This window comes from Citrus clementina, unplaced genomic scaffold (assembly GCF_000493195.1).
Source record: "Citrus clementina cultivar Clemenules unplaced genomic scaffold, Citrus_clementina_v1.0 scaffold_4, whole genome shotgun sequence".
In the NCBI taxonomy this organism is placed as follows: Eukaryota; Viridiplantae; Streptophyta; class Magnoliopsida; order Sapindales; family Rutaceae; genus Citrus; species Citrus x clementina.
In genome coordinates, this window is record NW_006262274.1 from 4,267,903 (window position 1) to 4,279,246 (window position 11,344).

At 36.7% G+C, this 11,344-nt stretch overlaps 1 long non-coding RNA gene across 1 annotated transcript; it reads right to left on the bottom strand.

Annotated features, from left to right (window-relative positions):
• Positions 1–10,956: 10,956 nt before the first annotated feature.
• Positions 10,957–11,344, bottom strand: LOC112098833. Its single transcript, XR_002905886.1, has 3 exons — positions 11,319–11,344; positions 11,081–11,164; positions 10,957–10,971 (listed from the first exon to the last, which is right to left on the bottom strand). It is a non-coding gene; the product is annotated as an uncharacterized LOC112098833 (long non-coding RNA).

Genomic DNA, 11,344 nt, shown 5'->3' on the forward strand with positions numbered 1-11,344 from the left:
ATCAAAAGCGACGTGCTAAAGGAGGGACAGCGCTGCTACCTCTGCAAAAGTGAAGGACATTGTCCCAAGGACAATGGTCCCTAGCCGCCTACCCGACAGATACTGCAGAGGTACCCTGAACACTCTCCAGCGCACGCCACGTTTCCAAAAGATGAGATACGCCGCGAACATGCAAATAACGGCCCAAAAACAATTATAAAGAGGTAAAAGGACGTTAGCCAAAAAGGGTATGCCACGTGGCAGCTGAGGTACTCCATATATAAAGGTGCCTAGGTTTCATTCTCCATCATGTTCTCACTCACCATTAACACTCACACTCCGAAAATAGAGGTTTTCTTCAACCTTAAACCCTAAATTTACAGAGGGCTGGCCAGCTCTCTTTACCATAAAAGCTTGAGTTTGCTAACTTGAGCGTCGGAGTGTGAAGCCGGGGTACCCCGGCTTCACCTCTAACCTCAATTTCACTTTTTGCAGGCGTGAAGCTCATTTGGAAGGACACCTCTCTTGTTTCTGACATTCCACCATTGTTACTACTCTCTCTCTCCCCTTCTCACCTCCCCCGGATTTTAGATACACCACACCGCACACAACAAACCAGTGAGGTACCCCATCTCCCCCAAAAATATAAATTTATTGTTCTAGACTGGTTTGGCTTTTCTTACCCCAAAATCAGTTGAAAACAATAGGTAAAGACGACTATTTGTTAAACTAATCTTGAAATAATCATTCACACACACCAGCAATTGGAAGAGGGGTTGGGGTGTTGGGAAGATAACGTTGGGTAGTTTTGAACGTGAAGTGGCCACTTAATGTGTCTCTGAAAATTTAGGTTTTATTTAAGTTTTATTTTTTCTAATATATATATCCAACTTAAATAACTATTATAAGGTCCTTCTAAAAATAAAAAAGAAGCAATTATAAGGTTATTATCAATGGTTTGAAGAAAAAAAAGTCAATCATCATTTTTTATTAATCCAAGTTAATTATTTTTAGGCTATTATTTTAATTTTTATTAATCTAGCATTGTTAACCAAAATTTGTATGAAGCTAAACAATAATGTCTCTCTGAAAAAGAAAAAATATCAATTATTATTCTCTTTTTTTTTTAGTGACGTAATTTTCGTCATAAAAAAATTAATCAGATACTAAATAATTTGTCTCTGAAAAAATGGTCATGAAATACAATATTACTCAAGACAAAATTTTAGACTATTATTTTTTAGTTTTGTTACAGTAAGTAATTATCTATGACAAAAAAAAAGGGTCTTAAAATTAATCAAATCCATATTAGTTTTGGAGACTAATATTTTTCTGTCACAAATTATTTGATCAATTTCACATCTCTTCTTCAGTTACGAAATAATAATGTCACCTATAATTAAATTTTGCTACCGTATTTTTTTATCATAAAAGATGATATTTTGTCAGAAAATGGTCAATTTTGGAGGGAAGTTTTTAAGCAAAAAAAATGCATGTCCTTTTGCGACTAATTTTATGTTTGTCGTAAAATATTTGATTAGGTGACAAATTACTGGGTCGTAAAATAAATATTATTGATTACAAAATATAACATAAGCCAAGATGAGATTATTGGCTACGGTTTTAAAAAACAATCGTCATAATAAATACTATTTTATGACAAAAGCTGTAAAAGTCATAGAAGAAGGCATCTTAAAAACTCAAATTTCTTGTAGTGGCTGTTGTCATTTAGTTATTGCTTTTTATGATATTCAAAAAAGTGTTGAGAAAGATGATCATGTTCTCTGAAGATAAAATCTAAGTATTCGCCCTACTTCTTGCCTTTGATAACATGAAATCTTGTATGAAGTGAATTGTTGCTTGATAAAGTTAAGGATACCATCCGACAATGATATGCTTACAAAAAGTAGTATAAAAAATAGCTCACCATCACTGAAAGATAGATAAAATAACCAGAGAACAATTTTTTTTTTTTTTGTCTTTTGTACTTTTTGTACTAAATTGTATGATATTTTCAATACATGTATCACTATTTTATTATGTCTTGTTTACCAGTTTAGAGACCTATGTGGCTTTTGTGTTTGAATAGTATGGTATTTCTCAAAAGTCAAACGAGTCAAATTGTACAATTCTGAGAAAAAAAGAAGGTCTTCTAGGACCCCTTTTTTGTTTTTTTTTTCTTAACAAGACATAAAGTGATCTTTATTTTTTATTTTTTTTGAAATCATGTGATTTTTAGTTTGATATTATGATTTACTTTGTCTAATTAACTGAGTTTATTTAGAGAAGACTTTTTTTTTCTTTTTTTGCTTTTAGAAAATAGAAAAATAGATTTGGTCTATTATACAAATAGGAAGGCCTTACATTGATGTTTCTTTTTTAAATACTAATTAATATGTTGGTACATGAGATCTACTAATATTTAAAATCACAAATTTATTGGGACTAACTTAGATTAATTCTCTATTACAGTTTAGATTCTATTCCAACATAAGGATATATTTATAATATATCATCTCTATTTCATTGTCTGGGTACATAAGTGAGATTTTTTGTGAAATTTCTTGCAGCATCTTGATGAGTTCTGGTGGTGGCAGCATCTTGCTATTGACAGAGCGGGGAGTGCTAATATATCCGATGGCTGGGTAATACGTCATCGTTTTGTTGCTTGGGCTCGAGGAATGCCAGGTTTAGTACGGCTTTGGTGTAGAATTGATTTGGTACTGATGGCAAATTATTGCAATATTTTTGAGAGAGAGGTGTGAAGGTTAAGATTTTGCAGCGGAGAAGAATTGAAAGTATAAGAAGTAGAAATGATTTTGCCATTCCCATTGCTTTCTAATTTCGGATTATCGTGTGAGCAAGATGATATATAGCCGGCTAATGGACCTTGGAGAATTTCTAAAAGAGTGGTGATATTGTACCATTCAGAAATTTTTTTGATGATAAAATTAGTAATCGCCCTAGTTCTTGCCTTTACATAATAAAACCTTTGCATGAAACATTTGATAGAATTAATTGAATTAAAAAAAATAGACAAAATACTGACAAAAACAACAGTACTGAAATAATAATAATTTACTTAATTAACACGTTAAATGGGCAGTAATACGTCAGTTCTGTCTCTTTATCATTTTCTATAAATTGAAGAATATTATATTCATTTTAGACTAACCGGAACTTCATGTGTCTAGTTTATGAGACCCATGTGGCTTTTGTCTTTGTGATAATAACACTGTAGAATTCTAAAAAGTTTGCAATTTTTTAATTTTTAATTTTTAATTTCATGTATTTAATACTTGATTTTTCAGTTTGATTGTGATTCACTTTCTTGAATTGAGTTAATTTAGAGAATAGCTTAATCTATGATATTGCGGAGATTTAGTAAAATTTTCCGTTCAGATTTAGCCATTGTGTCACCTTCTTTCAATAGATACAAATCACCCAAAAGTTCTTGATTTTGGTAGTTTGCGCTTTGTATTGCAACGTACGGTGTGTTCTATATGAGAAAAAAAAAATATTAAACATTTCTGTTGTTTTCTTGCAGTGCCACCTGATGCTTGATCTTTTTAGTCATCAAATTGATGTTTTATCTGTTCATTTATATCAACGAGTTAAGAGAATTAACAGTTTTCTAGATATTTTGTACACATAAAATAATGCCATAATTGAATTTGCCCATGGCCATGCACATACAAGTAATCAAAGCAAAAGAATCCACATTCTAATTTAAAAGATCAAATCTAATGCCACGAATATATATATATATAGTCATAACTAAAATTTCGTACTTCTGATGTCTAAGTTACAGACAACAACAATTGTTTTTGTGCCCAGCCACTTTTGTCGTAATCATTTTGTGGGAAATAAAAATTGGATCAGATACCCTAAAATGCTTATTTAATAACCCTTCTTATTTTACAGTAGAGTTGTATCTGACTGCTGGCTCCTTAACTTGTCTTCCAAGAAATCCAATGCAAATGACTGCAAGAACAAGTAAAAAGCTCATATCACGACAGAATCTTGAATCTTCATCTATTATTATTCAGCATTAGGAAAGATATACATATAATAATAATGAAGGGTGAAAAATATGCACACCTTTATGTTGCTTAGGGTCAATTCACCATTCAATACATACTTCTCGCCATTGAAAAAGCCATTGACAGCAATTACCTGCATTGAAATTTGCATAGCAACCCAATTTTTCGTATTTAATTACGGAGGAAATTAAAAAAAAAAGCATTCATAAAGATTTAACAGAATCTGAAGATAAAGCAAGGAACTCACTCTTGAAGCGTGACCTGTGATGCCAAAATAACCAAAAATTTGTCTCCTATCAGTTTGCAACAAGTCCATTTGAAAATACACAGAGAAGCTGGCAAACAATTAATTTCATCAATTATTATTTAAGCTGGCAAACAATTAATTTCATCAATTATTATTTAAGATCATAATGATAATTATTTTGAAAGGCTATTAATTTCAGTGGGTTTCTGTTAACCAAGTTTCGACAAAATTTTGCTTGATCTCCCTACATCTCTATATTTACCTTTCCTTTAAAAGCTTTGGCTGCCTCTTGAAATATTGATTTAGTCTCAGAATCATGAACAGTCACAAAAAGCCATAACTGAGAACAAATTGTTGAACTCGTTAAGACCTGAAAATTTTTTAATTTTTCCAAGGTAAAGATGATGTAAACTAATAATTACCTCTTGCAAGTGGGAATCTAAAATCAATGCAGCAGTTTCCCTGGTGTAAGTAATCATCGGAGGAATCTTATTCAATGATATGAAGTCATAAATTCTTGCATCAGTAAATGGACCATCTGAGAAAATGGAGCAAAAAATGCACAAGGGTTGTGTAAATTTTCGATTTTGAAGCACTCAAAATCATTTGTAGAGAGAGAACTTCTAATACTAACCAAAGTGGCTAAGTTGTTTAGATTCCTTTTCCAGCAAGACTAGAGCAGGGCGTTTGATTTCTGGGTCAATCAGAAACATCTTTGCAACATCAGCTCTAGTAGTTTGAAAGAATATAACATCAGGATGCAGCTTTGATACGGCCGCAAGCTTTTCACTTTCCGTGCCCTAACAAACATAATTGAATCTTTTGTAACATTTATGATTCAATAAGAGATGTTAAAATAGAAACAGTCTAATCTATGTTCTGCTCTTAATTCTTTTTTATTTGGAGCTGGCACTCGCTCGAAGAGTGTTTTGTTGAGTTGATTTGCTTGTGTTGTAGGACAAGCGTATCATTGGTGCTTTCATTGACTTTTCCATGGCTGATTCAGAGGTGTTGGCATCAGTGAAGGCACTCCAAACGCAATTTGAAGGCCAAACAATTGCGATTCATCAAAACTTGTAGCAGTACATGTCCACAATGGATTCTCATCTTAAGGATCTACGTTCTCATATCCAAGGGTCTTCGAGTGTTTTGGTTGCATCATCAGGTTCTGCACATCGCTCTTCTCTAGTTGCGGAGGGGTATTCAGGACACACCGATCTCTCGCTGGTATTACAATCAATGATAATAAAGGTTCCCAAGTTTGATGGCTCTGACCCGAATGGGTGGGTGTTTCGTATTGAAGAGTTTTTCGATTTCCATGAAACTCCAGAGCACTTGCGCCTTTGCATCATCGCGTTTCACATGGAGGGGAGAGCGGCAGCCTGGTACCAATGGGTGAAGGCGAACAAACTAATAACAACATGGAAAGATTTTCTAATTAGTTTGAAGCATCAGTTTGGCGCTTCAATGTATGACGATCCTCAAGGTACACTTTCCAAACTTACACAAACCACCACAGTCGCAAAGTTTCAGTCAGCCTTTAAAGATTTGATGAATAAGGTCACTGGAATTTCTGAACCCTTGTTGATCAGTTTTTTTATCATTGTTTGAGAACGGATATTCGCAAGGAGTTGATGTTTTCCCACCCCACATCTCTGATAGATGTCTTTACTCTCGCAAAAGCTAATGAAGCTCGTTTAGAGGAGGCTAAAATGAGTGGCCGCCCTTGGACTAAATGGCCCCCACCATCGGCCCCAACTATGACCATTTCGTCCATCAGCAAAATTCCTCCACCCTCACATGTGCCTGTTCCCACCCCCACCACAAATAGTTCCCCTGTAGTTCCCACAACACACCAACCTCCTAAACAAACAAACCTTCTAGCCCTTTTACCTACACCAAATTTACCAGTTCGCCGCCTCACTCCAGCTGAATTACGAGACAAACGAGAAAAAGGATTGTGTTATAACTGTGATCAAAAGTACAGCGCAAACCATCACTATCGTAGTAAGTTTTTTATTCTTATGGGGACTGACGATGATGAAAATGAGGATACTATGAAGTTGGCCATGGCGGAGCCATTCAAGGAAATGGTAACGACAGATATTTCAAGCTTGAACGCCCTCGCGGGGCAGGTGAATCCCCATTCACTTCGACTGATTGGCAAGGTTGGTAACCACTGCTTTCAAGTGCTTATTAATAGTGGGAGTACCCACAATTTTATTAAACATGTGTTGGCTGAACGATTGGGACTTCCTATTCAACCCACGACTCATTTTCGAGTTTATATTGGCAATGGTGACTTCTTGGTATGCCAACTATATTGTCCGCAAGTGGCTCTGACTATGCAAGATTATGCATTTACTTTGGACTTATTTGTTTTACCAATTGAGGGGTCGGATGTGATTTTGGGTATTCAGTGGCTTCAACGCTTAGAGAGGGTGTCCCATGACTATGCCGCCATGACGATGAACTTCTATTGGGATGGGAAATTGGTCAGCCTTTGTGGGGACGTCACCAATTCACCGAGTTTAATTACTTTTAACCAATTTCAAGCCCTTATGCATAGCACAACTGTTCCGAACTTATTTGAGCTACAATACATACATTCGCAGCAAGATGGAGGCTCCGAAGACTTAGAACTTCCAGTTTCACTGCCCACTCTGATTTCTCACCTCCTTTACAAATTTCACAACTTATTCCGCCCCCCAACAGGCCTTCCCCTACACTGTTTCATTAACTATAGAATTCACCTACTACCAAACACAAAACCAGTGAATGTTCGGCCTTATCGCTATCTTCACTTCTAAAAAACAGAGATGGAGAAGTTAATTCGCGAAATGTTGGAGCAAGGTGTAATAAAACCAAGCCACAACCCTTTTTCTTCCCCGGTGTTACTAGTGAAAAAAAAAAAGGATGGCACCTATCGCTTTTGTGTGGACTATCGTGCCTTAAATGCGGTTACTATCAAGGATAAATTTTCTATTCCAACAATTTATGAACTACTGGATGAATTGGGTGGAGCAACCATTTTCAGCAAATTAGACTTGAGGGCTGGTTATCACCAGATTCGAGTGCACAACAGAGACACATACTAGATAGCTTTTCGAACTCATGAAGGGCACTACGAGTTTCTTGTGATGCCTTTCAGCTTGACGAATGCTCCATCTACATTTCAAGCTACTAGAAATTAAATTTTTGCTGCCTTCTTACGTAAATTTGTCATTGTTTTTTTTTATTTATTGGTGTATAGTTCATCTTTGGCTGATCATGTCTCTCACTTGGAGCAAGTTTTAAGTTGCTTACATAGTCATTGTTTCTTCATCAAACTTTCCAAATGCCTTTTCTGCCAAGAAACAATTGAGTATTTGGGTCATTTGGTTTCTACTGGAGCTATTCGTGCAGATCTACAGAAAATTACAGCCATGGTCAACTGGCCACCACCAACGTCCTTGAAACAATTGTGAGGGTTTCTTGGCCTCACGGCCTATTACAAGTGTTTTATTAAATGATATGCTTCTATTGCTACACCCCTCACTGACTTATTGTGCAGAGATGTTTTCAATTGGACTCCAACAGCAACCATCACATTTGAGGCCCTCAAACAAGGTATGGTGGAAGTCCCAGTATTGCGATTACCAAACTTCGAGTTGGATTTCATCATCGAGACCGATGCATCAAATGTCGGTATTGGTGTAGCGCTTATGCAAGACAACCACCCAATCTCCTACTTTAGTAAAAAGTTGGGACCAAAACTTCAAGTGGCATCAACATATATCAAGGAGTTACATGCCATTGCCGAGGTTATCCACTAGTGGCGACAATATCTTCTTGGTCGTTTTTTCATTATTCGCACCGATCACAAAAGTATCAAGGAACTTCTGCAACAAGTTATCCAAACACCTAACCAGCAGGTGTATATCCGAAAATTGATTGGTTATCACTTTAAGATTGAATACAAGCCCAGTCGAGCAAACCAAGTAGTTGATGTTTTGTCTCGCGTGCATGAAGATGAGCCTGTGGAGGCACCCGAGAGATACTTTGCCTATTTACTATTGGTTTCCAGTCCAACTTTTGACTTGTTAGAAACTCTACGCTTGGAGAATACCACTTGTCCAGACTTGGTACTCCTTCATAAGCGCTTTGCCACAGGTGAGCTCTCCCCTGATTTTTCTGTTTATGATGGATTACTTTTCTTCCGCCACCGCTATTATGTTAGCTCTTAATCCTCCTTGAAGTCAATCTTGCTCCACAAATTTCATGCTACCCCATGGGCTAGACATGCTGGTATAAAATGAACCTTAGTTCGCTTAGCTTCGACATTTTATTGGCATAAGATGAGAACTGATGTTGAAAAATTTATAGCTGCTTGCCTAACCTGCCAACAAATCAAGCAATCAACTCAAGCCCTAGCAGGGTTGTTATAACCACTACCTATTCAATCGTTAGTATGGGATAAGGTCACTATAGATTTCATTACGGACTTGCCACTATCACGAGGGCTCACTACTATCCTTGTCGTTGTGGACCGTCTAACTAAATCAACACATTTTGGAGCTCTACCTTCTCAATTTTCAGTTATGACAGCAACAGACTTATTTGCTAACATGGTCGTTAAACTCTATAGTTTTCCTAGTTCCATTGTGTCGGATCGCGATCCAATTTTTATGAGCAATTTTTGGAAGAAGCTTTTTGAACTAAGTGGCATTTCCCTAAGGCATAGCATAGCCTATCATTCGTAGACTGATGGGCAATCCGAAGTTGTGAACCGCAGGCTTGAACAATATTTACTAGCTTTCACTCAAGAAAAACCACAATCGTTGGTCTCTCTACTCTACTGGGCAGAGTTCAGTTACAACTCCAGCTATCATAGTGGTCTCAAGATGACACCATTCCAGGCATTGTATGGGCATAATCCACCTACTATCCTAGCTTACTCTAAGGGCTCTACTTCAATCCAAGCTCTCAATGATGCGCTGACGGAGCGAGATGCTCTCTTGCGCTTCTTGAAGGAGAATTTGTGCCAAGCTCAGCATCGAATGACACAAAAGGCTAATGCCCATCGGCGTGAACTCCAACTCAATAAAGGAGATCACGTGCTTGTCCGCCTTCAACCATACCGAAAGACATCTTTAGCTCAACGAGCATCCCTGAAGTTAGCGAAGAGGTATTACGGACCATTTACAGTATTGGAACATGTGAGGCCAATGGCATACAAGCTGAACCTTCCGTTAGATTGCAAAATTCATTATGTCTTCCATATTTCAATGCTCAAACCCTTCAGCGTTCCAGCCCTATCAATAGGTTACCCTTACCTCGTGATAGCATCAACAATCGACCACTCTTATACCCAGCTACTATTTGTGCCCCACGGATAGTCTTGCGTCATGGGAAAGAAGTTCAACATGTTCTGGTGCAGTGGTCAGATAGCGCTCCAGAAAATGCCACCTAGGAAGATTTCTTTGAGTTTTCGCGCCTCTATCCTGATTTCACCTTGAGGACAATGTGATTTTTCAAGCGCCAGGGAATGATACAACATTGCCAATCTCTTTGGAGTGGCCCAATGCATCTCTTGCGGAATCCTTTAAAGAACGGGCTGAATCACACCAGGAGGAAGATACAACTAGGCCCAACACAGAACCTGTTGCAGGCCCATCGCGAATGAGAAAACCACCTAGCTGGCTAAAGGATTATGTTGTTTGAGAATCAGGAAGTTGTGGATTCCTTTCTAAAATCTTTTATTCGTTTGATATTTTCTTTTGGCTTGACAATTGCTATTTTTTGTAACCACCTTCTGTTAGAGGTTGCTGGAGGTGAAGCATATAAGCATTGTAAGGTTTAAAAAGCAAAGGAATGAAAATACTCAGTTCTCTTTCTTCTTTGGAATTTCCTTTCTTCTTAACCTCTGTTCTGCTCTTAATTCTTTTTTATTTGGAGCTGGCACTCGCTCGAACAGTGTTTTGTTGAGTTGATTTGCTTGTGTTGCAGGACAAGCATATCAGTACCGTTTGTGCCACGTTCTCTTAATAGAAAAATATAACCCAAAAGTTCTTGATTTTGGTAGTTTGTTCTTTGTATTAGAACGTACGACGTGTTTCATGAGAAAAAATAATAAAAATTTGCTCTTACTTTTCTTGCAATCTAACAAGGTGCTTGATCATTTTGGTTATCAATTGATATTTATCTATTGAATGCGGTTATCAATGAGTTAAATGAATATAATTAAAGGTCCGATAGATATTTTTATATATAGAACATATGCCATTATTTAATGTGACCTCTGCCGTTAAACATATGAAGGCACGAATAGTGATTAACTAGAATATCTAAGTTAAACAGCACTTCTTATTGCATCCAATCATTTTGTGGGAAAGGGAAATTGAATCATATACACTAAATTGCTTCTTTAGTCATCATATCTGGTACTGGAAGTCTAGCTAATGACTTTTGCTGAAGTTGTATTTGAGAAAGAGCTGTTTTTGATTGTTGGTTCCTCAACTTGTCTCCCAAGAAATCCAATGCAAATGACTGCAGGATCTCAGATCATGACAGAATTGTGAATCTTAAGCCATTTTTCTGCATTAGGAAAAAAAATATAATAACAATTATGGTGAAAAGAATGCAAACCTTTACATTGCTCAGGGTCAGTTCACCATTCAATATATACTTCTTGCGTTTGCGAATGCTAGCGACAGCAATTACCTGCAAGTAAATTTGTACAGTAACCCATTTTTTCATATTGATGTATAAGACAAAAGCTACACCGCAATCATAAAGATTTCACAAAATCAAGGTAAAGCAAGAAACTCACTCTTGAAGTATGACCTGTGACACCGAAATAGTCAGAAATTTGTCCCTTAAGTTTCGGGTACATTTGCGAATACACAAAGAGAAGCTGGCAAACAGTGATCAAGATAATATAAAATCATAATGATAAAATTATGTTGACAGACAATTAATTTAAATGGCTTTCAGTTATCAAGTTTCAACAAGTTTTTCTTGAGCTCGCTACAGAGATTAATCTACCAAATACAAGTCTCTGCATTTACCTTGCCTTTGAAAGCTCTAGCTGTCT